The sequence below is a fragment of the Talpa occidentalis genome, unplaced genomic scaffold, assembly GCF_014898055.3.
Source record: "Talpa occidentalis isolate TD23 unplaced genomic scaffold, MPIMG_talOcc4v2.1 talOcc4.3, whole genome shotgun sequence".
In the NCBI taxonomy this organism is placed as follows: Eukaryota; Metazoa; Chordata; class Mammalia; order Eulipotyphla; family Talpidae; genus Talpa; species Talpa occidentalis.
The window spans coordinates 72,745,821-72,773,044 of record NW_023603184.1 but is presented as its reverse complement, the minus strand read 5'-3'; the positions used below and the strand labels follow the sequence as shown (position 1 = coordinate 72,773,044).

Below are 27,224 nucleotides of genomic sequence, written 5' to 3'. Positions count from 1 at the left end.
GGGGAGGCCCTTATATATTATTAGTAAATTGCTTTTCAGAACAAGTATAGTCTGAGGTTCTTTAGTGACATCAAACAAGTAGAAATACAATGCTGAAAGAAAGTCTAGGAATTATCTGCCAAAACCCAAATTTTGTGGATAGGGAAACCAAGACCTATGAACAGTTTGTCAAAAATCATACTGATGCTAGGATAAAATTTTTGAGAGAAGACAAAAAGTTTAAGGGAAATTCTTAAGGTATAGGTAAGTACAAAATTCAAAGGAAATCAGTTTAAAACATGGATAATGCCCAGCTGGGCAGGGGCAAAAATCTCATTCAACACCCCTAGCCGTACATCTCACTAACTGTAATTAGTTCTTCTATCTCTGACTGACTTTCAAAGAAGTCCACTCTAATCCTAATATCTCCACTGTAATTCCTGGCCATGTTGTTGGGCAGCAAATATCTTAAGTCACATAGCCTTAATTAAATACCAAAAATCATGGTAGGTACTGAGTGGAAAGTAAAAGAAATAGTCTCTGCTCCCAGTGTCAGAAAGCAGACCGTGAAATACAAATAAATGAGGGAAGTTCAGTTACTAATAAATGCCATAAATCAAATAAAATAGGACAAGAAATATCAGTGTGCGATGGGGAGATCCTGTATCTGAAGCGGTCAAGTATGACTTTTCTGAGATGATACTGGAGTTAAAACCCAAATGATGACAAGGAACAGACATCAAAAGACCTGGAAGAATCTATGTAATCCTCTGGCTGCAAGTCAGGAATAAATGGCCTGGCAACAGTAGTTATCTGATATAGGCCCTTGAAGGCGACAGCAATAACCTTAGATTTTATTCTGGTTACAATGGAAAGCATTTAGAAATTTTAGCCTCAATGCCATGTGCTGTGCTTTCTGCTTCCTGGCTATTAAGATCACCTGTGGAGGATCACCTGGCTATTAAGTAGATACTCTTAAGATAGGGGTCTGAGGACCCAGGCCCATCAACCCTGGAAAGAGAGAGCTTGCTGGGGAGAAGAGAATCACGGAGATTACCATGTGTCCAAGCAAGGCAGGAGGAGAACCAAGACAGTGTCATTTTCCAGAAGTTTACAGAAGAAAGTGTTTGAAGAGTAGACTGTGACCATTGAAATGGCAGTGTGATAAATGATTAAAAGCATAGTGTTTGGATATAACCAACCACACAAGTTCAGATTCCAACTCTGTAATGTATTAGCTGTAAAACCTTAAGTGAAGTACAAAAATGGAGAATTTTCAAGGCCTCAGTTTATATATCTAGAAAATGAGGAAAATAAGAGTCTGAGGTATGATGTGGCTCAAACGAGATCATTTGGATACAGTATCTGCCTGGTATTTTCTGGAAGCGATTCAAAAAATGTCACTTATTACCATTAGTAGCAGGCATTAGAGAGCCAGACCTGAAAGTACCATCATGTTCCACATCAGTGCTGGTTAAGGAAACCAATGTCTCTGTATGTTTATCATCTGAAAAGTAGACTTATGTGACATCAGGATAGCTCATTTCCTAAACAAGAGCTAGGATTAGGAAAAAGCTTCTCTAATTTATAGCATGTGACTCTTTCCTAGAAGTGTGTGCTAAGACAGAAGGGTTTGGAGGACATTTCCAATAAACATTACCTACTACATGACTTGTTATTTTTCCCAGACCCTTATCTACCAGCGCTGCCCACTTACTCCAAGAGAAGTACTGATAATTCTGAGCCCAGCTGCCAGGTCAGCAGTCATCTGTTTAGAACTTCAAATACATACCCCAGACCCGCCTACTTTCTCCACATAGTGCTGCAAGATAAGTCTCCCCTGGCTCCTGATAAAGGCTTTGAAGAACATCTTGCCTGTTAACAAACAGCTTTTGATTGTGCCTGAGTTTGATCTTTATTTTGTTCTTATTCATCAGACCCCTTTAAAAGGGTTCTTTCACACTCCTCAGATTAGCCTAAAGGAAACCCCATGAAACAATGGGTCCAATTCTCCCTGGGTGCTGAGAGTGGGCTGTCAATAGACCACATAGGGCCTCCTGTAGGGCTGTGAGGGGAAAAAGGGGTTGATGATGTTGCCAGCACTAGTGAAAAGTGAATTAGGCTAGTTTCAGAAGCAGTGAAGTCTTGTGGAAAAGCAGAAAGACAGCGCTCTGGCCTTGTGGACAATTTTCCCTCACTTTCAGAGAAATCTTGTTTCTCTCAAACACAGGTAATTTCTTCCTAGGAAATGCTGGGTCATCCTAGGGTCCAAAATACCAGAGATGACTTCCCACTGACAGAACAGGAAATCAGTAAGTGTGAGTTGGAGGGACAGAGAATACATCACCTCAAAAGCTGATCTATTTTAAAATTATTCTGTTGCAATTTTTTTTCTTTTGGAGAATTGACATCCCTGACCTAGAGGGGTTGTGGATACCTCTCACCCATCTTAGCGGCTGGTAAACAGCTCAGGCTGTTAGGTTAGAGTCTAACCCTCTGGACATCAATTGGCCCCTTAAAAATCGAGGGGGGGGCCAAGAGGAGGAGGTGAAGGAGGAAGGAGAAGTAGAAACTTTACATCTTTTTCTTTCAAAAGTCAAGTAATGAGGGTTATCTTTGCTGACACATGAAAGAAGTTAGGAATGAAGAAAGATACAATCTTAATGATATATTTTGAGCCTCTAAATGCAACTTTTTTTTAAAGATTTATTTATTTATTTATTTATTTTTACAAGCACTGGGTACAGTCAGAAGCGCGGGAGGGTGAGAGAATTCACCAGAGCCAGAGCGGGGAGCAGAGCAGGCAGAAGGACCGAAGTACACTGCTGAGGGGAGCAGTGGGCACGGCAGGAGAGGTCTGCGCACCATGTGGGACCCTCCTCTGGTGGCCGGGGAGCAGCCGGGGATCGAACTGGCACTGCAGAGGCTGCAGGCAGCCTCGCAACCCAGCACTCAACCGCTGCGCCACCGGGGAGGCCCTAAATGCAACTATTTCTGAATGCCTGACCTTTTATCTACCACTTTGAACTTCATGGCATTGTCAGCCAATAAATGATTGTTTTTGCTAATCCTAGCTTGAATTCATGTTCCTACACTTGCAACATGCAGGACAGAAAATTAAAATAATAATATCCAAGTTTCCTTAAGAACTTGTAGATCAAAGATAGACAGGGTCAAAGCAATGTTTTAGGAATATTTGTTTGACTGTGGTTTTTAAGATAGAGTATAGGCACCAGGTTAGGAGCCTATTGTCATAATCATAATCAGGATTTTAAACTTCAAGTAGTGGAAGACAAATATAAATGATTAGGTACAAAGGGAGTTTATTAAAAGGATAATGGAGACCCAGGCTCTGCCAAGTCATTTCTATGCTGATGCCATTAATATGCAGATGTTCTAAGTACAATATTTTTTCTTGTCCTTGAAAATTTCCAAATCACTGCTATTTCAATAGATATAAAAATATTTGATCAAAACACTGTATAGACATAGTCATGACATGGAAGTTGTATCAAATAACTATTTATTCCAAATAGCCTGCAAGAACCACATTGTTTTACTCATGTACCATAAATACAAGGCAAAGCTGGATTGTCAAGAAGATTGGAGAGTCACCCTTGAAGTTAAACTTTGAGAAATGATGTCATCTCTTTGAAGAACTGGTGTGATGAGTTGGTCACAGCTGCTACCACCAAGCAGCACCAGATATTTCAGTTTGTATTGCCATTTTTGTGCCATTTCTGAGAAACTTATGAGCCTGACACTCAAATTTAGACCAATTTCTACTGCTGCCATCCCCCTGTGAATTCCTTACCAGGAGCTCATTTGACCTTGGCTTCTGTCACAATTGCTGTCATGGCATCCTTTCTTACTAACTCCTGAGTCAACACGGTTGACTGGGAAACTGTTATGAACTGAATATTCCAGACTTGGTTGAAATATGAAGCAAATTTCTATGTTAATGTCTAACCCCACCAAAGTGACTGTATTTAGTTATAAAGCCTCTAAAGGTACATTAGCAAGGGTTATAATGGCAGTGTCTCAACATAATATGATTGGTGTCCTTATAAGAAGAGGGAGAGACACTAAGGATAAATATACACAGGGAAAAGACCATGTGCAGACACAATGAGAACACAGTTATCTGCAAACCAAAGAGAGAAGACCCACAAGAAACCAAAACTGCCAACAGCTTGATTTTGGGCTTCAATCCTCCAGAATTGTAAAATTTCTATTGTTTAAGAGACCTATTCTGTGGTACTTTGTTATGGCAGAACTAGCAAAAGAATACAGTGGACTTGCTCACATGCCTTGCCCTAGCTGCAAGGTACTCTGGGAAATGGCAGATGTTAGCACTACAGATGAACTCTAGATTTCACAAATGAAGATAAAAGAAGACTTGGTGACTAATAAGACATGTGGGTGAAGGCAGAGAATGAGTTAAAGAGGTTCTTCATATTTAGAATTCAGTGGCTAGAAAGTTGAGAGTGATATAGGAGAGTTAGAGAAGGTGCATTCTTCTGGGAGGAGTTCAGTTCTACACATTTTAAAAATGTAGTGGTATCCAAGTGAAAATTGGAAGTGAGGATCTGAGGGAGGACATACAACTGAACTTAGTATATGGAGGTAGAAGCTGAAGCTACAACAGGATATGCTTTTTGAGGGATAAAAAAGGAGAACCAAGATTTTGAGAAAACTCTACTGAGGGTGGCAGGAGGGAATCTATCAGCTAGATCAGGCTGATAAGATAGACTCAGTCATGCCCCAGTAACTAACAACCTAAAATCTTTATGGCAATAAGATTTATTTCTTCTCTTGATTCATGTCCAAGTAGTTGGCTGATAGTTCACTTACCACAATCCCTCGGAGAACCAGGCTCAGTGGCTCTGCCTAGGCATGTACTTTTATGATCACCAACCATGTCATGGAGAAGTAAGATGTCAGGCAGGGAGAAGTATAGCAAATTAGGCACAGATTCATAAAGCTTCTATATAGAAGCTGCGTACATGTACTTTTTTTTCCTTTTAAGATTTTCTTAGAAATTTTCAAATATGCAATACATTATTATTAACTATAGTCACCACTCACTTTTGGAAGGGCCATCCATTCACTTTTTATTGGCCAAAATAAAGCACATGTTCACACTCAACCTCAAGGGGCTGAGAAGGTTAATCCAATCATGAATCCACAGGGATAGGAAATTATAGGTGAACAGCATTAATGACAACCACAGGAGACAAGAGGAACAGGAACCAACAGAAGACATAGGGACAGATCATTTGTACTTTAAATTTTAGAGAAAGGTCATGAAGTAGGGTAATGTCAGATTAAAGAGTTCTGTGCAAAATATGAACAGGCCCCTCATTGTTTTGATTGCTAAAAGAGTAGTCACAGATGACTGCTTGGGAAATTCCCCATTGTGTGTCTAACTTAGAAGCAGGGCCTGCCTCCCATCATAAGGCTGAAAATGCCAGGTGCTTATTATTTTGTCCCCTGGTAGACATGGCACACATACAAGACTCAGTTTATCAGGTTGTCCTACCTTGGACTTTCGATCTGAAAAAAGCAACAGAGAATAGGTTTACAGTTTAGAGACATCAGTGCCAGAGGCAGTGCATCAGGCTAGGTGTCCAGTGTCCAGGAGCAGTGACAGAACAGAGGTAGTCATAGAGTTAGGCATGCAAGGAGGGTGCAGATTCTCTAGGTTATGTCAGTTCCTGCCTATTTTCCAGTCTGCTTCTTAGCCTTCCCAACAATTAGGGGAAATCTCTGATAGGACACTGGTAAATTCCTTTTCTATTTAAGCTAACATGATGATTAATTTTATATGTCAACTTGACTGTGCAGTGGCACCCAGATATCAGTTGAAGACCTGAATAGAATAAAGATTGACACCCACCCCAACAAGAAGGAATTCTGTCAGCAGACTGCTTTCTGACTTGGTCCACCTGCAGACTTTGAACTCCCAGTCTCATATTCTGGTAAACCAATTCCTTAAATCACCTTCTACATATATACTCATCCTATTGGTTGGGTTTCTCTGGAGGATCCTAACTGATACAGCTAACTAGAACGGCTTCTGTTATTTGGAGCCAGGAATCCTGACCTGTGTTTTTTGAAAAAAGATTTTCTTCAGGATTCTAGTATATTTCCCACTTTAAGATTACTTTCCTAAATTAATACTGTGCCTGATTTATTCCTGACATGTGTCTCTATAAAAGTCTTCTGGAAGAATCCAGGGCAGTGGACCTGCTAACATAACTTATATAACTTGGGAAATAAATAAGTGCTCCTGCTGTTCCAGGTTATGACTGATACCAATACCTTCAATTTCTATCAAGCTTTTTTAAAATTATGGCAAAAAAAAAGTAACAAATTTACCATCATAGCCATTTTGACGTGTACAGTTCAATAGTGCTAAGTATATTTACATTGTATAACAGATCTCCCAGAACTTTTTCATCTAACCAATCAGAAGCTCCACCTATTGAATTATAATTCCCTTTTTCCTGTCCACCCAGCCCCTGATAAACAGCATTCTATTTTGTTTCTTTTTTTTTTTAAAGATTTATTTATTTATTTACACAAGCACTGGGTACAGTCAGAAGTGCAGGAGGGTGAGAGAATTCACCAGAGCCAGAGAGGGGAGCAGAGCAGGCAGAAGGACCGAAGAACACTGCTGAGGGGAGCAGCGGGCAGCAGGAGAGGTCTGCGCATCATGTGGGACCCTCGCCTGGAGGCTGCTGCAGAGGCTGCGGGCAGCTTCGCAACCCAGTGCTCAACCGCTGTGCCACCAGGGAGGCCCTATTTTCTGTTTCTATAAATTTGATTATTTAGATTCCTTAAGTAAGTGGAGTCACACACTTTTTTTCTTTTTTAAAGTGGTTTGTTTCATTAGCATAATGTCCTCAAGGTCCATCAGATTGTAACATGTGACATAATTGCTTTCCTTTTTAAGCCTGAGTAGTATTCCATTGTGTGTATATATCACATTTTGTTTATCCACTCATCTGTTAATGGACATTTGGGATACTTCTCTAACTCTTAGCTATTATGAACAGCGTTAATATGAACATGGTTGGGGGCCTCTCTGGTGGCACAGGGGTTAAAGAGTGTGCTATCAAGCTACTTCCAGCCACTACAGCACGAGTTCGATCCCAGGCCAGGCAGGGAGCTAACCTACATGGCATAGCAGAACTCTCCTGTCTCAGTCGCTGCTTCCCTCAGTAATGTATTTCAGTATATCTCCCTAATCTGCTCCCTACTCTCTCCGGTGAATCCTCACACCCCCACACCTCTTGCTTACACCCCAGTTCTTGTATGCATAAATAAATAAATCTTAAAAAAATATGAACATGGTTGTACAAATATCTCTTCAAGATCCCACTTGTAATTATTTTGGGTAAATACCCAGATTGCTGAATCATATAATTCTATTTTTAATATTTTTGAGAAATCACCATCCAATCTTCCATAGGGGTCACACCATTTTATCTATTATGTTTTTAACTCCTTAAAGCACTCTTATATTTATAGTTTTGTCCTCATAACACTCTCAAGTAAGTAAAACAAAGATTATTATCCTCACCTTATATAGGAGGTACTTGAGACATTAAGAAGTTAAATGACATGCATTTAACAGCTATTTCATGATAAAATGGCTTCCAAGTCCAGAGCACTTGTGACTGAGCAGGGGCACTCAATCAGAGGTTGGGAGTAGGTATGGCCCCTATGGGTGCTGACCCTAAGGAAGGGTTTTTCAAACTAAATCTCTAACTAATTTTAAAATAATTTCTTTAAATAAGATCTGTTGCTGGTGGGCATGTACTGTGCATGCAAATGGTATGGGGAGGGGAGAGTCACTGTTACAGATAGCACTGTCCATGACTCTGCCTTGGTAATGCATCTATTTATTCAATTCCACCCAAATGCTCCTCGAAAGAAAAAGTATCTGCCAGAAGATTAGAATTGACCTGTTTCTCAATGAGTGCATTTGGAAATATGGAAATGATTTATTTGGTTTTCCCTGATGTTTAATGGGCAGGGCCAGGATAGGATTGCTGAAAGTTCTGCAGTGTGAGAGAGTCCCACATAAAGAAAAATGGTTCTTTCCCAAATGCCACTGGTACCCCCTTCAGGAAACACAGACTCAGAACAAGATCAGTAGCAATGTCAAGAAGGAGGTTTAAGGGCTTTAGTTTCTACGGTTCTCCAAGTCATTACAAACTGACTGTACAATCTAAGTGACAACAGAGATCTTGCACACAAACACAGCTTCAAGTCAAGTCTCCCAATAACCCCTGCTTGAACAGATCTCCAGCCCTAAACACACCTATAAAAAATTCTAGAGATAAGCATGCTCAGAATTCATTACCATGAAGTTCTAGAGTATCATTTTGACAGGCAAGTTGTGATTTCTCTTTAGACAAATAAGATTTTCAAAGGATAGTTAAACACAAGAACCACTTAAACCACTTGCTGTTCCAACAGAAACATGAGATTTCCAGTTTCAAGTCATCATTTAGTCTAGAGGAATCCCACCTCCGGCCAGGCTTCTCCTTCACGAAGACACTTTTACAAAGAAAAAGGCCTCTTCCTTGACAATGTGTGTTTTACAAATAACAAAAATCTTGAAGAGGTAATACAGCCCTTTTCCAAAGGGTTTGTTCCTGGATCTGGAGTCGGTATTTTCCCCGTGCTTCTCCCAACCTCTACTCTACATACACCAAAGTGACTCTGAAAGGGGCCTCCAACTTGTATACGGGTGGCTCTAGACATCCTGAAATCTCCAATCAAACAGATTTAACTCAAGAGAGCAAAGAAAAGAAAAAGGAGCAAGGTGTTTTCATGCTCATTAGCATTTGCAATTTCCTCTTTCACCCCCTCCTCCTCCTCCTTGAAATAGGGGCACAATGAACTAATTCTTCGTAATTGATCCCGGCCTGTAGATAACAGGGTGTACTTTCTTGCTTTCATATTCCCTTGTCTGTCACACAAGGCAATCTAAAATGCTGCCTACAAGGAAAGCTGGCATAAATTTGAAAAACTTAAACATCATGTAGACAGTGTTTGTAGAGTTCAAGTTCTTTTTTCCCTCTTGTTTTCATAAAAAGCAGGGGGGAAGGGGGAGGAGGATATGACTACTTCAGCCTTACACTTTCAGAATCACAGTTAGAAAAAAGTGTGAATATTTTGAAAATGAGCACTCAGTCCCTTTCTATCACACTCTAGAAGCTACGAACACTTTCATTGCACGTACACAGATGATCAATTTCTAAGCACATCTTTGTTTTTCCTAAATAGCCACATTATTTGTCTGATGCTGAAAATGGCATCTGTACTGTATGTGATTTCCATACTCACTTGGCACCATCAACTGCCTTTGATGACACTCAGGACTGCTTCGTTTTTGTCTCCTCCTTCACTCCAGCTGCAAGACCCAGATGTCAGGTTCAGGAATGCATTTTCTCTGGCAGCGATAGCTGGCTTCTCTCAGCAGTCCCTAAGTTGGTGGCTATTGTGGAACTGCCAGCAAAATAGCACAAGATCACACTAAAGACGGGATTCAGATGTTTTGCTGAAAAAGAAAAACAGAGTACAAAACTGGGAGGAAAAAACACATTTCTTATGCCTCTAATTATAAGCCAGACAAGTAGCAGGCCGTGTCTGAGCAAATTGCTGTTCCCCCCATTTATCTGCTGCTCATCCATTTTCCCCTCTTGACAGTTTTTTATCTCCCCAGTCTGCATCTGAAATCAGCAGCTGGGTGCTATGAAGGGTTTGCTTAAGTTAATCAAACCTGGTAGTGACAGGGTCAGGCCCTATGTAAAACATAGAAAGAAAAAAAGAGGAAAGAAGGGAAGGAGGGAGGAAGACAGTGTAGAGGAGTTGGTAAGGTGAAGCCACGACAAAAGACACAAGACCACCCAGTTCTGCTGTGCCCAGAGAGGCAATTTGTAGCAGCATTTATGTCACTTGAGAATTAGGATGCTATACTTAGCTTTTCTTTTTTAAGCAACCTTTGTAAATATAAGTGGAGAGCAAGCTGCAACCTGCCCTCTATCCCAGCCTGGCACACACTGTGTCTAGCTTCAAAGACATCTCAAATGAGGCAGAAACTCAAAGAACGATAGCCCAAAGCACTACATACCAGAGGGGTCTGCGTTAGACCAGAAGGTAAAGAGAATCTCAAACCATAAGGGAACTGTTGTGGTGTCTAATTATTTTTGCCTTCTGAGCAGCTGCTCTGGGCTTAGGAGTTGTGTGCAGGGCAGACTTTGGAAGCTTCCCATAGTCAGGTTAGTCTACAGTGACCACCCCAGCTGCTCATTGCTTGCTGTCTCTGACACACCCAACAGTTGAAAGAAATTTGCTGAACTTTGTTGGTGAAAGTCTGTCTCCCAGACTAAAATTCTGGCTACCCAGGACTTTGACAAGTATAAAATGGTGGTGTATTTTAATAGAATTTGGTTTCCATGAATTTATCCATCCACAGTTTGTGCCATGCCATGCATGGCTGCTACAGTGCCAAAGTCATGTAACTAAGCGGGATTCTGTATGCCCAACTGTGGGTGCACAACAACGGAGATACAGTTTCTGCTTTTTATGTTAATCTTCCTGATGACTAGAGGGCTTTTGGGGTGTCACTGTGCTTTTTTGATTGCTAATCATTATGCAAAAACTTTTTCCTTTTACCAGCAAATTTCCTCTGCTATAGCTGCTGTTGCTGCTGCAGCTGAAGTTTTATATATTTTCAACACTTTTATGTGTCTTGCATAGTTGGCTCCATTTTGTGATGCCTGCTTTGGGCTGTGTTTTGTGTCCAGTTTTGACCATTTGGCCTTGAAGATGCCTATCAGGTTTCCTGGTTGTCCAAGTGAATCCCCGCCCTTCACCACATGGTCACAGGGTCATGAGTTCACAGATCGCATCTATTCTTCTTACCTTGCTTCACACCACACTACATGCCCACCTGACACATAGTCATTCACTTTGATGTAATGATTGACAACCTCTTTGTATCTGACACTGTTTTATTTCCTGCTTCCTTGGGGTTTACAACTTAATGAGAGAAAAAGATCATCAAGAAATAGACAGATAACATGAACTAGACAATCTCTCTTTGCTCCTCCAGATCTATTATCCACCCTGCTCCACCTTGTCAGGTGGCTGACCTCTATCTATTCCCATCACTTGGGCTTCCTTGATCTCTGGCTTCTGGTTGGGTTTGGCTAGTGCAGGGCACCGAAGGGAGATAGGAAGTCAGCATAAGAAAGATGGTATTTTTCCCTTGGCCTCCCTTTAACAGGTGGTCATTTGGCAGAGGCTATAATCCTATGTCGAAGCCCACATCTCCTGATATAAGTCTCTCCACCATTATTACAGCTCTCTTGAGCTTCCAGTATTAGCTTCCTTACTTGGTCTTTTTTTTTTTAAATATTTATTTACTTATGCATACAAGAACTGGGGTACAGGCCAGAGGTGTGGGGGGTGAGAGGATTCACCAGAGACAGAGTGGAGAAGAGAATAGGCAGATTGACTGAAACACACTGCTGAGGTGTGTGGTCTGCTGTGGTCTGCTCCACCTTGTGGGTTAGGTCCCTGACCGGGGATTGAACTCTTGCCATGCTGCAGGGGCTGCGGTTAGCTTCATAATGCTGCAACTTAACCCCTTGCGCTACCATGGAAGCCCCCCTTACTTTGTCTCTTCAGGGCCACCAACTTTACCTTAAAACAGTTCCTTACTATTGAAAACCCTGGGAGCTTAACTATCCCTGCTTGTTTTTCTAAACTTTCTCCACACCCTTGGAAATGGTCTTTCATTAAATTACCCCAATGAATATATCTGCTTCCTATCAGGACCCTGTTCTGTCAAATGATGAGTTATAAAGTACACACACACACACACACACATACACACACACACACACACACACACACACAGGGTAACGGATAAGGAGAGAAAAGGAATGAGGGCAAGAGGGCTAATTAGTGTAGCAGTTGGTCAGGGAAGTCATCACTGAAAAGATGACATTTAAGCAGAAACATGAAGGAAGCAGGGAGTAAGGTATATAGATGTCAGTGGGGGAGCAATCTTGGCAGAGGGAATAGCAAATGCACAAGTCCTTAAGATGGAGTTTTCTTAGAGTGTTTAAGGGTCTACTAAATGTCCAAGATGACTGGAGTGGAAGTAGGATAGAAGCAGAGTAGGAAATGAGAACAGATTGGTGACAGAAGGTTAGATTAGGTAGGGTTTTTGTTATGGACTGAATATGGCCCACCCCCAGTTCATATACTGAAATCCTAACCTCCAATGGGATCATATTAGGAGGTGGGGTCCTTTAATAGGTGATTAGGTCATGAGGGTGGAACAATCATGAATGGGATTATAAAAGAGATCTCAGAGATCTCTCTCCCCTTCCACCATATGAGAAGTCTGCAGGCCACAACCTAGAATAGGGTCCTCACCAGAACCTGACAATGTTGGCACCCAGATCTTAAACTTCCAACCTCCAGAACTGTGAGAAATAGATTTCTATAATTTAGAAGCCACTGAGTCTATAGCACTTTGATATTGCAACTGTGTGACATTAGATAGGCCTGAGAGTTGATCATTGTGTTTAACAATGTGAAAAGCATAGGTGACCTTGAAGGGAACTGTTTTGGTAGGGTGGTGTAGATGAAGCCTTAAGTGGATACAAGAGAAAGAAGGGGAGGAAAATAAATGGAGTCAAGAATAAACTGTAACTCTTTCAGACATTTTGCCACAGTAAGAATCAGAAAATTGAGGTAGTAGCCAAAATGGAATACAGGATAAAGAAAAACTTTGTTTTGCTTTGATTTACAGGTTGATGGAAAAGATCCAGTAGAAAGAAAAAAAACTAATAATAACTAATAATGTGGGAAAGGGAAAGAGGCCAATCGCACAGGAGAGAGGGATTGGTCTTAGACACTGCACAGTTAGTTCCTTTCAGGGTTACAAGAATGAAGACAGGAATGATGGATGCTGATAGACAAAGGTGGGTAGTTAAGGAGGTGGAGATTTGTAGAATAGAGTGCTTCTGTTTTCTTAGTAAGAAATAAAGAACAAGGTCACCTGCTAAGAATAAGAAAAGGGAAGGAGGTATTTATTGATAGTTTAGAAAGTGAAAAATGGACACCTATGAGAACAAAATCTGTTGACCGAAAGTGTCCCCTTGAGGTTTGTGGTTGTACTGACCAGTGAACTTCGACTTACATACATCTTTCTGGTCTGATAAATCTTTATCTACAGCTCTATGCCCTGTCTTTGGTATGCCCCAACCCTTGGGAAGCAACCATTCCTCAATATGCCAAGTTCTCATCTCTTGGGATATTGAGAGGCCACTTTCTTAGCATTGTAGCTTTGGGAAGCCTGCCTTTCAGGCAGAGTGTCACTGGGAAGACTGTTTCTCTGAAAATAACAGAGCTTTTTTAATTCTTTCTGTGTCTCTCATTCAAGCTGTCTCATCTGGAAGACAGGGGATAATGCTATAACTTTGCTTTCACTCTCCTAGGTATTGTGCTAGATTCTTCAGGAATACAAAGACTAAAGGGATCCTGCCTATACTCAATGAATGCTTAATCCAGTTGGGGAGCAATGATGTGTACACAAGCACCTATGTACAACAAGCTCCTAAGCCCACTTAACCATGAGCACTTCCAGGACTGGAGCTGTGGATAAATAGAGTAGGGTTATGTGATTCAGATCAGATGCTAGAGATCAGAAATGGAAGCAATCAGGCAGGGTTTGGAGATGGCAGGGGAAGGGTCTACTGAGCACAGTCATCGGGCATGCAAATTGTCTTGTGGGCTTTCCAATGTGTGCACTGGAATACATTAATGAGTTCAATTTCCTCCGTGCTAAAGCTCTGCTCTATGCTTTTGAACTGACACACCCTGTCAAAATACATAGAAACTGAGTACCCTGAGTCCAGACCTCCCATAGAGAATCTGAAGGGAAGAAAGAAGTGCTCACATGTTGGCTGCCACCACCTCGCTCCCTTCCAGGCAGCTGGATGTAGAAGCCCTGGCCCATTCTTCTCAGCTCATTTACTTTTCAAGACTTCTTTACCCTTGATGTTTGTTTTAACTAGAGTTTGCCCATATTTGGCAGGGGTGGCAGAAGGAAGGGGGTGGACATCAATGGAGAGATAATGTGCCACCCTCCCAGGATGGCTTCCTTCCAGTTCCCGGGAGACTAGGATGTGTACGTCATCTCTATTCTGCATGGCTGCGGTGGGGGCAGGAATTAGTTCATTTTGTCTATTTAAATTAATAAGCTTGAAGAGTGCTGTTGGTCTTAGTCATTGTGTAGTAAAGGGACAGATCTATGCCTCTGCCTGATTCTGAGACTCCATTGGAAATACAATATTCTTGCTGAACTGTGATGAGAAGTGGCACAAACCATTTAATTTTCAGACTGTATGCATTATCCACCTCACCTTCCCAGTGCTTCATGGTGATAAGAAACTCACTTAACATCTGTCATTCCAAAGATCCTAAATAAGGCCCAATTGTTTTCTTAAAGAAAAGAGAGACGCTGTATTATAGCAAGTATAATAAAATATTGGAACAGAGTTCCCTGGGGTAAGCATTAGATTATTGAGAACATGTTTAGAAATATAGGAAATAAAATGAGGAGCTAAGAAAAGTGTGTACAAAAATCAATGTAGATTGTGCTTAAAGGGTAAACTGTAGGAATATCTAAAATTGGCAGCCTCAAAGAAAAAAAACAGCAGAAAAGACAAAATTAATTTAGGTTAAACAAGTTTATACTATGGAGGGACTTATTTTCTGACTAACGTCAAAAGCTAATTGTTTGTCCTTTAACACCCACTTCACCTAGCACCCGGCTTCTAGTCAGCATTCTCAGGCTAAGATCTGCTAATGGTTAGAGCTGGCTCAGGTTTTTTAGTAAAGAACAGGAAAGAATTTTGCTTCTGGCAACCCAGGGAGAGAATTTCTTACGCACAAACGTACGTCAGAGTTAGAGGAAGGAGGTGGTCATCTTAGAACATGAAAGACATGTACAGGTTGAAAAGAAGGTGGATTCACCAGCCTTGAAGTTCAGGGAGTGGTTAGAGATTCTGCTTGCTTAGGTAGAATTGGGAAGCAGAGATGGGAACAGGAGAGGTCTTTGGTTGAGCTGGAGTTCAGCTGGTAGGGGATCGCAGTAGGTTCTGCCTGGCCTGGGATTAGAACAAGAATAGACTTGAATGGTGAAAATCATTTCTGAGCTAGACAGCAGGTACAAATGCTTGGGAATGTTGATCATCCATACCCTCACTTGGCAAGTCAACTCTGCCCTGTTAATTCAATAAAATTTATGGTCACTATCTCCCTAACTAGATGGTAATGTTCTTGAGTACAAGTTTTTTTATGTTTAGCATTTAGTGTTTGATGGCATCTTATCTAATGGCATATTGTGAGAGAAATATCATTACTGGCTTTGTTTTACATAGGATGAAACCAATCCAGGATAACACAGTGAAGGAGTGGCTCCTTACATTTTTAATGAATAAAAGAGAAAATAAACGAATAACACTTGAAATTCATAAAAGGTATCAGAAGCAAACTATTTGAAGGAAGCAACTCAAAATGAGTGCATTGAGATAGCAAAACAGTCAAAGGGGGATCTTTAATTAGTTTATTTCACTGGAAGATACAAAACAGTGAAATCTGTTACCTGGTGTAAGAGATTAAAGACTACGTAGAGACAAAGATAACAGAGTTCTGCAGGCACAGATTTCTCTCTCTGAAAATCACAGCTGGTTTTTGTGTCTGCCAAGCAATGGGAACTCATCAAATGACTTACTGAAATTTCACAAGGTCCTGACATGACATACAAGAGCCTACAGAAGATAAGACTCTCCTTCAAGAGCTTAAAATAAAACTCTTTCAAGAGTTTTAAATAAAACTGGATTCACCACGAGAATTCGAGGGGATAGCAACCAGATGAGGGTGAAAGGACACACTTCACAACATGTTTTTACACACCCTAACATTTCTACCAGGGAACACAGCCCTTTGCCACTCTGCAAAATAATGAGGCAACAGAAACACCAATAAGTCTTTATGTGCTGAACAACTACTATGGATTGTAATGTTCATATTTAAGGATAAATTAGTATTGACAATGGTCATTCATTCCATCAACAAGCATTGGGGAGGATTTACTATGTGCTGGGCTCAATATTAGTCACGGACTTGCCAGCACAGAGAGATGTCCTCTGGAGTCTGTACAACTCAAGGGACCTCATTCTTCTATAGAAATTAATAAGCTTAAGTTGCATATTGACTCAAGTCAGCATGAGGTAGAGGGCCAGCTGGGCTAATAGGTCATTGGCAGTTCTTATCCAATCAACAAGTTGCCTTCTTGCTTGTCTTTCCATCACTGAAGCAACAGAAGTAGGCCTGCAATTGGCAGTCAAGTGTCCCCACCCCCCTCCTCTGACCCTCTCGTGACATTTCCTCATCCCCCCCCCTTGACTGCCTTGCATCCCCATAACACTTCTACCCACTGGTGTCCCTAACTGATGCTTATACTGATCAACTTTGCCCTTGAAGTTTCATTTTTACTAGGTTTCATATCGCTGCTGCATCACTGGAAAGCGGGTGCAAACCTCTTATTCTCACAATGAAGCCCTGCAAGCTCTCCAAGTGAGCTTGCTGAGATGAAATTAAAATGGGGTTAGTATTTACCGAAATTGGTGAGGCTCAAGTGGAAATCCCCGAAGTAAAGATGCAAAATACTCTGCTGTTTCTAGTAAGGATGGTGGAAAGATTTGGGGAACCAGAGTGGGAGTAGGGGAGTGGAAATATGGCGCAAAATCAGTTGTATGGCAAAAGATGAGCTGGGGGCTACATCTCTTTGAAAAATTTCATTTTTCAAATATGCAGCATAATAGAGAAAGTATTCTAAGAGTGCCCAGATTAAACAAAAATCAACAGTATGCCTTTCTGCTTCAATGCCTTGTTTTAAGAAATAAAACGTTACAAATGGAAATGAAGCTCTTTTTGTAATCCTTATGTTTTCATTTTCCCCTCCCCATAGTACAGATAATTTTAAAAAAGAATGAGAGCTAATGAATCACCATATTGGGATCATTTTTTACAGACTTTTACTGTTTTTTCTTCATGTTAAATATAATAAATATTCATTAAACTACCAGCTTGCTTAAAATGTGTGTAAAATAAATTCTACTACTTATATAAAGCACTGTGCTTGAATGAACAATACCTGATTCTCATGACATTTGTTATAGAAGAGCATTCATCTTACAGCTTAAGAAAAACAGGCTTAGCATATCTGCTCCTAAATATTCCCCAGAGGGAAAGAATCTGTGCCTCTGATTCCCATTTCTGAAATTTACCTCTTTCGACATATATTTTTTCACTAGTGCCCTGTATCATATCTGTAGCTAGCTAGAACCTCCTCCTAAGAACATTTCTCCATGTATGCAATATAAATCCCCCAGGGACTAGTCTAAGCACTTCAGTATATTAACTCATTTAATCTTCACAATAACCCACTGAAGTAGATACAGCTATTATCCCCACTTCACAGATGTGAAAACTCATCTGTGACATGTGCAGGTCTTTGTGTACTTCTGGAAAGGAATAATGTAGCTGTTTAAGCTGTCGTGTACAGAGTAAATGGTAGCCCATCTCCAATTTTATGTTATATACTATGAAATTTCAGATTTTTCAATAACCTAAGGCTTCAATCCACTTGGGCACTGTGTTAATATCCAGTAGTACTGCAGCTACTTCCTTGACTTTCTTCAAATTCAGAGTTTTCATTTCTTCACAGAATACTTACGAGAAGATCACTGAATCCTTGGACCTAGATCATCCATTTTGCATAGAAATATGTTTGGTCATCCATCTGCTAGAACCTAAGGAAGGGCTGGGACTCTGAGGTGGGTAAATCAGAGGCTCTAAGCAGCAGCAGCAGCATCACACAAGCCATAAGAAGGTATAGAGGGAGTGGGGAAGATGGTACCCCTGAAGACATGGTGCCTCTTCACTCTCTTCCCTTTATTTACCTTTTGCTGCTGGCCTCGACAAATTGTAGTCATTCGTGACCCAGCTTAATCCTCCATCTGTAGTGAAACCCTCCTGGAACTCAGCCTATATTTGATCCTTAATGTTGTGCACTTAGTTTCTCCCCCTCTCTCTTTCTCAGGTGCTCTCGCTCTCTCACTATCTCTCTCTTTCTCTCTTTCTCTCTCTCTCTCCCTCTCTCTCTCTCCCTCTCATTGGCCGATGAACTTCTAAAGGGTAGGGATAATGTTTTATCTATACATAAAGGCAACCACCATAAACTCCCTGGGCTGCTAGTTATTTCCTATTTTTAAGGACATGGAGAGAGCTGCTTAATCTTTCTCTGCCTATGGTTCTTTTTTTAATTTTTATAATTTTCTATATTTTTACATCATTTTTCATTTTTGCACAATGTATGCATTTTCGTCTTGGTTTTAGTTCCCATACATTTCCCACCCCTCCTTGTTTTGATATTACTCCCTCTCCCTGCCCCATAGTGTGTCTCTCTCTGGTTTATAGTTGCTTGTTGATTTTGATTTTTCAGAGAAACCATGGTGATGACAATAGTACCTATGCCAAAAGTTGCTATGAACTTTAAATGTGTTTATATTCACAAAGCACCTACAACAGGTCCTCAAGCATTCAAAAAGTTTGCTATTTTTTTTCATATCCCTACCCTTTCTTCTATTGTTTTCTTTTCTACTAAATTAGGGTTTTCATTCAGGCACTTATCTTATATTTGTGTATACCATGCTTTGGATTCAAAAAGTCTCCTTAATTTAAATGAATCAACAGAAGTATCTTTCAGCCTGTCATAATGGAAGTGAGTTTAAATGCCAGTGCTACTTCCTAGCTCTACTGAGTATCAATTTCTCTATCTGCAAAGAGAGTTTATAACACGTTCTTCATATTGCATTTATAAAAATTATAATGCTGAATAACAGTTGGCACATAGTAGGCACTCAGCTAATAATAGCACTTTCGTCATTGTCATCATAATGAATTGGGTTTCTCTCATATTGAACAGACTATTTAGTCTACTGCCAGAATTTTTTAAAAGATAATAATTACTTATTTTCTTGAGGTTTTTAAGTTTTCTACATGAGTTCTCAGCTTCTCTTACACAAGCTAACACAGTCTCCATAAATATCATATAATTCTAATACTTCCTATCAATTAACAATGATGTGCTAAAGAAATCTAAAAACAATTTTTCCACTTATTTATTTATTTTTGAACATTTTTTATTTTATACATTTTTACATCATTTTTCATTTTTGCACAATGTATGCATTTGCACAATGTATGCATTTTCATCTTGGTTATAGTCCCCATACAATTCCCACCCCCCTTGTTTTGATCCTACTCCTTCCTTCCCCCCACCTCATAGTGTGTCTCTGGTAAAAACAATTTTTAATCCATTTTATTGAGGTATTGTTGGTACATGAAAGATTCTACATGTTTAATATATAGAACTCCATGAGTTTAGAGATAAAGATATAGGTGATAAGTTACCATAATCTATGCCATGAATATATTCAGCACCTCCCAAAGTCTTCTTGCCCCTTTTAAAAATTTTTGCAACCTGTTTATATTTTTAAAAAATCCCTAGGCTTAATTATAATACATTCATTGAAACATAATTATAAACCCATTTTCAGAAAAGAAAAGTAGTATCCTAAAAATGGTATCCTAAAAATAGTTATATTATATACAGTGTCAGGCATCACGATCACAATTTTAAAAGAGAAATCAAGCACCAAAAAAGCATAGTGACATCTTGCTCAAGATGTACATTGCCTACAGAAGACAACGTGATGAAAGAGAAACTACTTAAAATCCTTTTGAAGTTACAACAGATTTGTTCCTTTGAAATAATTTTTATAGTGGAAGACAAACTTTTTAGAAAAAATAGTGACTAGCCTTAGTTTAATTCAAAAGACACTTAATTGATCATGGCACATAAAGGCTATAAGGAATCATTCTAGATATAATTTTAGGAAAGTTGCCTCACTTTACAAATTAGGAACTCATGTCCAGATAGGTGATAAAAGAAGTCCAGTCCTTCATTGTTTCTCCCACCACCGGCTCCCTCTCTGAGTCTGACTTCTGACATTCTCACTTTACTCAGGAATTTCTGTACTTCTTCCCTAACTGTAAACTTAGAAAAATGTGAAGACTAATATACATGCATCTAAGGGGAAAGAATGTTCACTCCTTTGCATGAGATTAACAAGAAAAAATAAATAAAAGGGCAGCATAGTTGACAAATATTCTTTAGGTACAATTTGTTTTATCAATGACTATTTCATACATTTTTAAAAATTATTACCTAAAAACTACCTATTCAAAAGGACATTTTTCTGATGAGCACTAAAAGGCTTTGACTGTTCAAACGTGCAAACTCACCAGAAGGTACACACTGAGAATTTGAGGCAGGTCAGGTGAAATACAGGAAGAGCCCCCAGAATAAAGAGTTGTGTTACTCAAACTGTACTCTATGGTTATAATATATGTTTATGGAAAGTCCCATTATTCACAGCAACTTAATTAGAGCAAAACTTTCACAGATGCTGAGGTACAAGTTCTACTCTGTCTCTTTTGCTGGTACTAAGCGCTGTGCCTCCCAAAGGAAACTGCCCCATGTGGACAGCTCAACGGGGCTTTGAACAAGTGCTTCTATATCTCTTTTCAGTTCCACTTTCTTGGACTTTGTAAAGGAATTTCACATAACCAGATCAGAGACATAATGCAAATACAAAACCAGATTTTTTCTCCATTGTGCTGATGTCACTTTCTTCACTGGATGTTTCATCCTGTATACGGAAGCAATTCTATTCCTTGGGTATGTATAAATTACTTGGGGGTGGAGGAACTGTTGAGATTGAAGTTCTTTCTTTTAATGGGTAACAGAGTGACTTACTAAAATTTTTCTTGTATTTCTGCTCATGTAGCCTCCTAAGTCTTCTGGGGAAAAGGAAGAAAAAAAGGGATCAGCCCTCTGAGGTACTCCAGCTTAAGTGTATTTTCCTCATGATTATTTTCTAAGTATATAAAAGTGAGTTATTTTGAAATCCTAATTTTTTCCGTAATTAATTTTATCAATATTTAACTGCTTGCTATCCCCTCTACAAAAGAACACAGGCAAGGAAACGAAACTCATCTATAATTAGACAATACAAAGAAAATATTTGATTTGTTCAGCACTGGAGGAAAAAGAATCATAGAATAAAGTGTCTTTAAAGTTCATGACTTTGAAGTAGTTAAGATGTAGGATGTGACTTTGGCTACAAAAAGGAATAAAACTGACTTAAGAGCTACCGTTGACTTTAAGAGCTAACAAAGTGTGATTAATTCATATAAGAAGTCCATGGGTAAACAGCTCAAAAGGTGTAATGACTCAGCAATGTGGCTGAGGACCCAGACCCTTCCTGTCTCTCATCATTATTAAAATGCTGGGTTTTCATCCTCGTGCTTGTTTACATGTGGAGGCAAAACGGTCATCACAATTACAGGCGTCTCTTTCCCTGATAACTGCTTTCAAGGCAAGGCGCATGCGGCAGGAAATAGACGTCTCTGCCACTTTAGGTAGGGAAATAACCCTTCCCTGAAACCCTCAAGCAGATTGCCCCTTAGGTCACATGAACCAGGGTTGGCTGCAAGGGAGGCTGAGCAAAGTCATATTTCATTTCCCAGTCTCCATTATATCCTAAGAAGCTAGCCAAGAAATGTGGGTTTGAAATGACTACAGATAGTCAATTGATAGCATCTGTCACAGGTGAAAACTGTCCTGTGAAATAAGAAAATTAAGGCCAAGAGAATTTAAGAAACAAACATTCAACATTTTTAAATAACCCAGTATGTGCTTGTAGGGTAGTGATTATCAGGCTTTTCTGCCCTCCCACCATTAGCGTTGATAATGGATCCCTGCAGTCCTACGTGCATGCCTGATGTGGTGTGGGGTGTGGGCATACGTAGGTGGGCGTAGCTGGGCTGAGAGACTGGGCTCATAAGGGCGGCGTCATGGGGAAGCAGCAGAAGACAGAATGAAAGAAGCAGAAGAGAGAGAATGAGACCACGAGAGAACACTGGAGAGCCCAGAAAGAGTGAAGATTCACCCAGGGCTGGGAGGCTGCCTGCCTTGTACCTGATACAAGCCCAATAAAAGTCTGAAAAGCCACCGAGGGCTCCAGGATTCTCCTTTACCCATCTGCTCGGTTCATAGAAGACCTGCACTGTGCCCTTCCTGCCTCTACATTTGGTGTAGATGGCAGGATGATTCAATGCAGACTGGTATGGAGCCCTCTGAAGACCTCAGGAGGGACTGAGGAGTAGCAGACTATGAACATGTGACAATGCTGGACGTGCCATGGCAGCACAGGTAGTGACCAGAGTCCAGAAGCTGCTGGAAGAGCTAAAGATACTGCAGGAGCACAGGAGGTGGACAAGGTCTGGAAGCTGTGGCACAAGACCTTGAGTGGAAGAGAGATGGCCTGCAAGGACCAGCCCACAAGCCCTGAAGCAACACAATCTAGAAGAAAGAGGACCATATTCAGAGCTCGCCCAGTGCTAATGCAAGGAAAAAGCCGATGGACTTGGACTGACAATCCCGCCAGAAGGTGGAAGAATTTTGGCAGGTTGATGTTATAACTATGGGACCCTGGGGTTGGATGGTGTCGTTTGTACACCCCAGGGAATGGGAACCAAGGTATGTCCAGTGGGCCTTAGTGACCAAAAGCAGCCTGTGTGCTTCCCAGCAATCCTAGGGCCACAGCGTAGAGAGGCAATCGCCAGAGTAGAGGAAGGGGCAGGCATGAGAACTGCCCAAGATTGGCTGAGGGAGGAAGCCCTCGCCAAGTTCTCTGCAGCCAGGAAGAGATGTATCAGAAAGCCAATTTAGTAAGGCAAAAGCTGATGCTAAAATTGGGAAACCCTGAGCAGCTATTTAGCCACTTAAGTATGTTAAAGAAGGCCAGTGAGTCTCTTAAAATTACCTGTGGGTGATGCCCTGTTCATTGTTGAGTGAGGGTGAGGACTGAGGAACCCATCCTTGGGGGACGGGTGGGGAACGTGGCTTGTGGTGGAGCCGAAGAAGGGATCCAAGAGAGGCCGCATGTGGAGCTTGTATCCACGGATCCCCAACCCATGTGCATATGCAAAGGGTTGGCCTGAGTGCAGGGGTCTGTGTGTCGCATTGGTGGTTATGAAAGCTGAGTGTTGGAATGACTGCAGACAGAAACCCTGAGGGTTGGGCGATTACCCCCAAAGAGTACAGAATCGTCAATCCAAGAATGAGTGTATCCTGGAGGTGGATGTGGTATGTGACTTGTGGCCGAGACCACAGCCAGAGAAGGCTGATGGTTCCTGGCATGTGATGGCAGATGCCGTGAGTGGGTCCCCACTCGCATAAGCAGTGCTTTCAGCAGCATATGTAGTGGATCATCTGCTGGTTCCAATAATCTTGTCTTTTGCCCCTAGTTTGGTGCCTGGCTGGGCTCAGTTGTATTCTGTTATAAACTGTATGGCAGACAACCCTAAGGGAGTGCTGACTGTAGGTTAAGTGATTATCTGGCTTTTCTGCCCTCCTGCCATAGCGTTAATAATGGATCCCTGCAGTCCTATGTGCATGCCTGATGGTGGGCACCTGGAGTGGGGTGTGGGCATATGTAGGTGGGTACACCTGGGCTGAGAGACTGGGCTCATTAGAGTGGCATCACGGGGAACCAGCAGAAGACAGAATGAAAGAATGAAAGAGAACCAGAAGAGAGAGAATGAGACCACGAGAGAACACCGGAGAGCCCAGAAAGAGTGAAGAGCCAGGGACTGGGAGGCCTGCCAGACTCCTGGCCCCATCCCTGGCACCCCTGCCTGCCATGTACCTGGTAAAATCTCAAAGCCTGAAAAAGCCACCAAGGGCTCCAGGACTCTCCTTTACCTGTTTCCTCAGGTCATAGAAAACCTGCACTGTCTTCCTGCTGCTGCAGTGCTGAACCCACAAAATAGTTGGTGACAAAGCCAAAGCAAATCTCGAGGTCAATCTGACACCCCCAGCTCTATGCATGTCACACTGCAGTCTGTTCAGTTGTGGAAGAGTGGAGAGAAGGGAGACACAAACAAGTTTTTGGCATTAGATAGATGAAATAACTAAAAAGGGGGATGGGGAAATTTTTAATTAATGTAGACACAAACCTCAATCTACTAGATATTAGTACTTGTGAAAATATGCACCCAGAGAAATTTTTGAAACTACTGGCTAGTAGGGCCTCCCCGGTGGCACAAGGTGTTAAGATGCAGCACTGTGAAGCTATCCACTGCCACTGCAGCAAGATGGATCCACGGCTGGCCAGGGAGCTAACCCAAATGGTGCAGCAGATCTCTCCTGTCTCTCCCACTTTCCCCTCAGCAGTATATTTCAGTAGATCTGCCTGTTCTGCTCCCCACTCTGCCTCTGGTGAATCCTCTCACACACACACCCCCGCACCTCTGGCCTACACCCCACTTCTTGTATGCATAAATAAATAAACCTTAAAAAAAAAAAACTACTGGATAGTAGTAATATGTAGGGATCTATGAACCCTGATTATTAATGACTACCGTCAGTGCTAATGCATCCTTCAGATTTGGGGGTATTAGACATAGATTCTTCTACATCAGGCATCAATATTGAGAATATACCACCCAAAAATTAAATATGAATACACACACATATACTTGTAATACATATACTGCATATATACTATATATACTTGTAGAAGGAGTGTTTCAGAACCTTTTCATGATCCTGGATTTCATGAATGAAGAAGTTAAAGCTAAAAAATTTCAATGATTGATGTTAAGCCTCAAGGAAACGTGATGACATGGCACAGATCAGTGATCAATGTATTTTTTGTGTAAGCTCAGGCAGTAGAGCTTAAGTCACACATTTGAGTAGAGCATATATTTAATTTCTCTGAAGCATGTCAGCTGTCTAATTTCTCTTTTTTTTTTTTGGTGTTTTCTCAACTTTTCTTGGGGGAATGAGGGACATGGTAAGTAGTCTTGAAGGTTCTGTTATTTCTTTTTTAAAGATTTATTTATGCAGACAAGAACTGGGGTACAGGCCAGAAGTGTGGGGGGTGAGAGGATTCACCCAGAGACAGTGGGGAACAGAACAGGCATATCTACTAAAATACACTGCTGAGGGGAGCAGCGGGCAAGACAGGAGAGGTCTGCTGTGCCATGTGGGCAGCTCCTTGGCTGGCCACGGATCGAACTCGTGCTGCAGAGGCTGTGGATAGCTTCATAGTGCTGTGCTTAACCCCTTGTGCCACCAGAGAGGCCTGGTTTTCGTTATTTTAAAGCAAAATAATTTACCCTGTGTTTCATATCAGATGAGACTGTGAGGGTTAAGCTCTTAAGCTTATACACTATTTCTAGATGAAGTGCTCCAGGGTTCTGGTTCCAATACTTAGGAGGAAAGGTCTGGTAGGTTATAGCTATAAAGACCTATTGTGACTCAGCACCTTGCAGGTTTGGGTATTACATGAACTTTCACAGACTTGCCGAAAGGGATTGTGCCCTCGATGCTCATTTCCACCTGGGATGACTCCTCACCACCCTCAATCCAGAAGGGTTTTGGAATGCTTCAATTGGAGCTGTAGGCCAGCAGCAGGCTTCCATCTGGCATGGCTTTGTTCAGGCAGCATGGGAGAAACACATTTGAGTGATAGGGTGGATCATGTGGACCTGGCCATATGGCTATAAGGTCCAGATCTTCACAGTGCTCTGCGGATCCTGCACATGTTCCAGGGTTGCATTGACATCCAGGGCCACCACCAGCCCAGATGTAACTGTAAACGGTTGTCTGACTCGCCTGCTGGCTCAAATGAGTAGCTAAGGCTTTGTGGATCTGCTCTGCAAGGCAGAGGTGCAGGAAGGTACTCTGTCGCAGGATGTACTATAGAATTTTAACCACTTCCCACTTCTGCAGGTTTGGATGTGATGAAGTTAAGAAGTTTGTCCACAAAGTTTTCCTGCTGCTGGGGCAAATCAGCAATGAAATACCTCCAAAAAAAAGTCCACTTCCTGCAAAAATTTTCCACACATCCCAAATAAAAGGACAACTCCTTGAGTAGTTCAACCATTACACTGCACATGAACTCCATCTTGTAGGTCTCTCCCATGATCTGTTTTGCTGCTCCTGACATGAAATCACTCTGCTTTAAATGCAAAAAGTGGCTACATTTTATAGCTTTTCCTGCAGGGTCTTGATGAGAAGTTGACACCGAAGTTAAGTAGCAGAGAAGTCAGTTCCTCCGGCTAATTCAGATTGAAGTTCTCCAAGTCTTTGCAAATCCCTGATGGTGAATTCTAGCAGTTCCTGGGTCATATTGTTAGAGATTTTTCTCAAGATATGTATGGGTTGCAGGTGTACTTCCTCAATTTCATCATTAAACATGTCAACCAAAAAATCAAGGCCTTCTCAGCAAAAGATTGGGTGAGCTCTAATTTTTTAAACAACTCAGGCAAAGTCAATAACATTAACCTGAATCACCTTTGGAATTCATCCCAAAGTTGAGATTATTTCCAAAATGACCTAGAAAACTGTAGCTATGGTACTATTCCTTATAGTCCTACAAAATAACTTTACATGGAGGGCCTCCCCTGGTGGCGCAGCAGTTGAGCGCTGGGTTGCGAAACTGTCCACAGCCTCTGCAGCACCGGTTCGATCCCCAGCTGCCGGGTCCCAGATGGCGCGCAGACCTCTCCTGCTGCCCGCTGCTCCCCTCAGCAGTGTACTTCGTCGGTCTGCCTGTTCTGTTCCCTGCTCTGGCTCTGGTGAATTCTCTCGCCCACCTGCGCTTCTGACTGTACCCAGTGCTTGTATAAATAAATAAATAAATAAATAAATAAATAAATAAATAAATAAATAAATCTATAAAAAAATAACTTTACATGGAGACTTCTAATGACAACTATAAATTGCTTAATTTGTAGCTTACTTATGGAAATGAGTTTCAAAATTAGACTCTGGTATGAGTATTAACAACTTCAAATCATCAATACAAGCTTTGTCCTAAATAAATGCATGGAAACAATTGATACAGATTCCAAGGCCTATGAGTGTTCCTTCATACTGCAAGGAAAGAGCATAGCTGAGCGTCTAAGGGTTAAAGGGTCCAGCATAGATGAGGCTGGAG

At 41.2% G+C, this 27,224-nt stretch overlaps 1 protein-coding gene and 1 long non-coding RNA gene across 3 annotated transcripts in view; one reads left to right on the top strand and one right to left on the bottom strand.

Annotated features, from left to right (window-relative positions):
• The window catches only part of THSD7B (thrombospondin type 1 domain containing 7B), a 1,502,545-nt gene that overhangs the window by 1,409,950 nt on the left and 65,371 nt on the right, over positions 1 to 27,224 (bottom strand). Inside the window, exon 4 of the mRNA XM_054699694.1 lies at positions 9,343 to 9,556. The gene's annotated coding sequence lies outside the window, so the exon portion shown is untranslated. The remainder of the gene's footprint in view (positions 1 to 9,342; positions 9,557 to 27,224) is intronic.
• LOC119255794 (uncharacterized) overlaps positions 5,686 to 27,224 on the top strand; it is a 28,587-nt gene continuing 7,048 nt past the window's right edge. Inside the window, exons 1-5 of one of the 2 annotated variants that reach the window (XR_008553538.1) lie at positions 5,686 to 5,960; positions 17,813 to 17,921; positions 20,741 to 20,890; positions 21,000 to 21,051; positions 26,015 to 26,156. This is a non-coding gene — a long non-coding RNA (uncharacterized LOC119255794). Of the gene's footprint in view, positions 5,961 to 17,812; positions 17,922 to 20,740; positions 20,891 to 20,999; positions 21,052 to 26,014; positions 26,157 to 27,224 lie in introns of those variants that run through there. The other variant, XR_005127535.2, reaches the window with a different exon arrangement.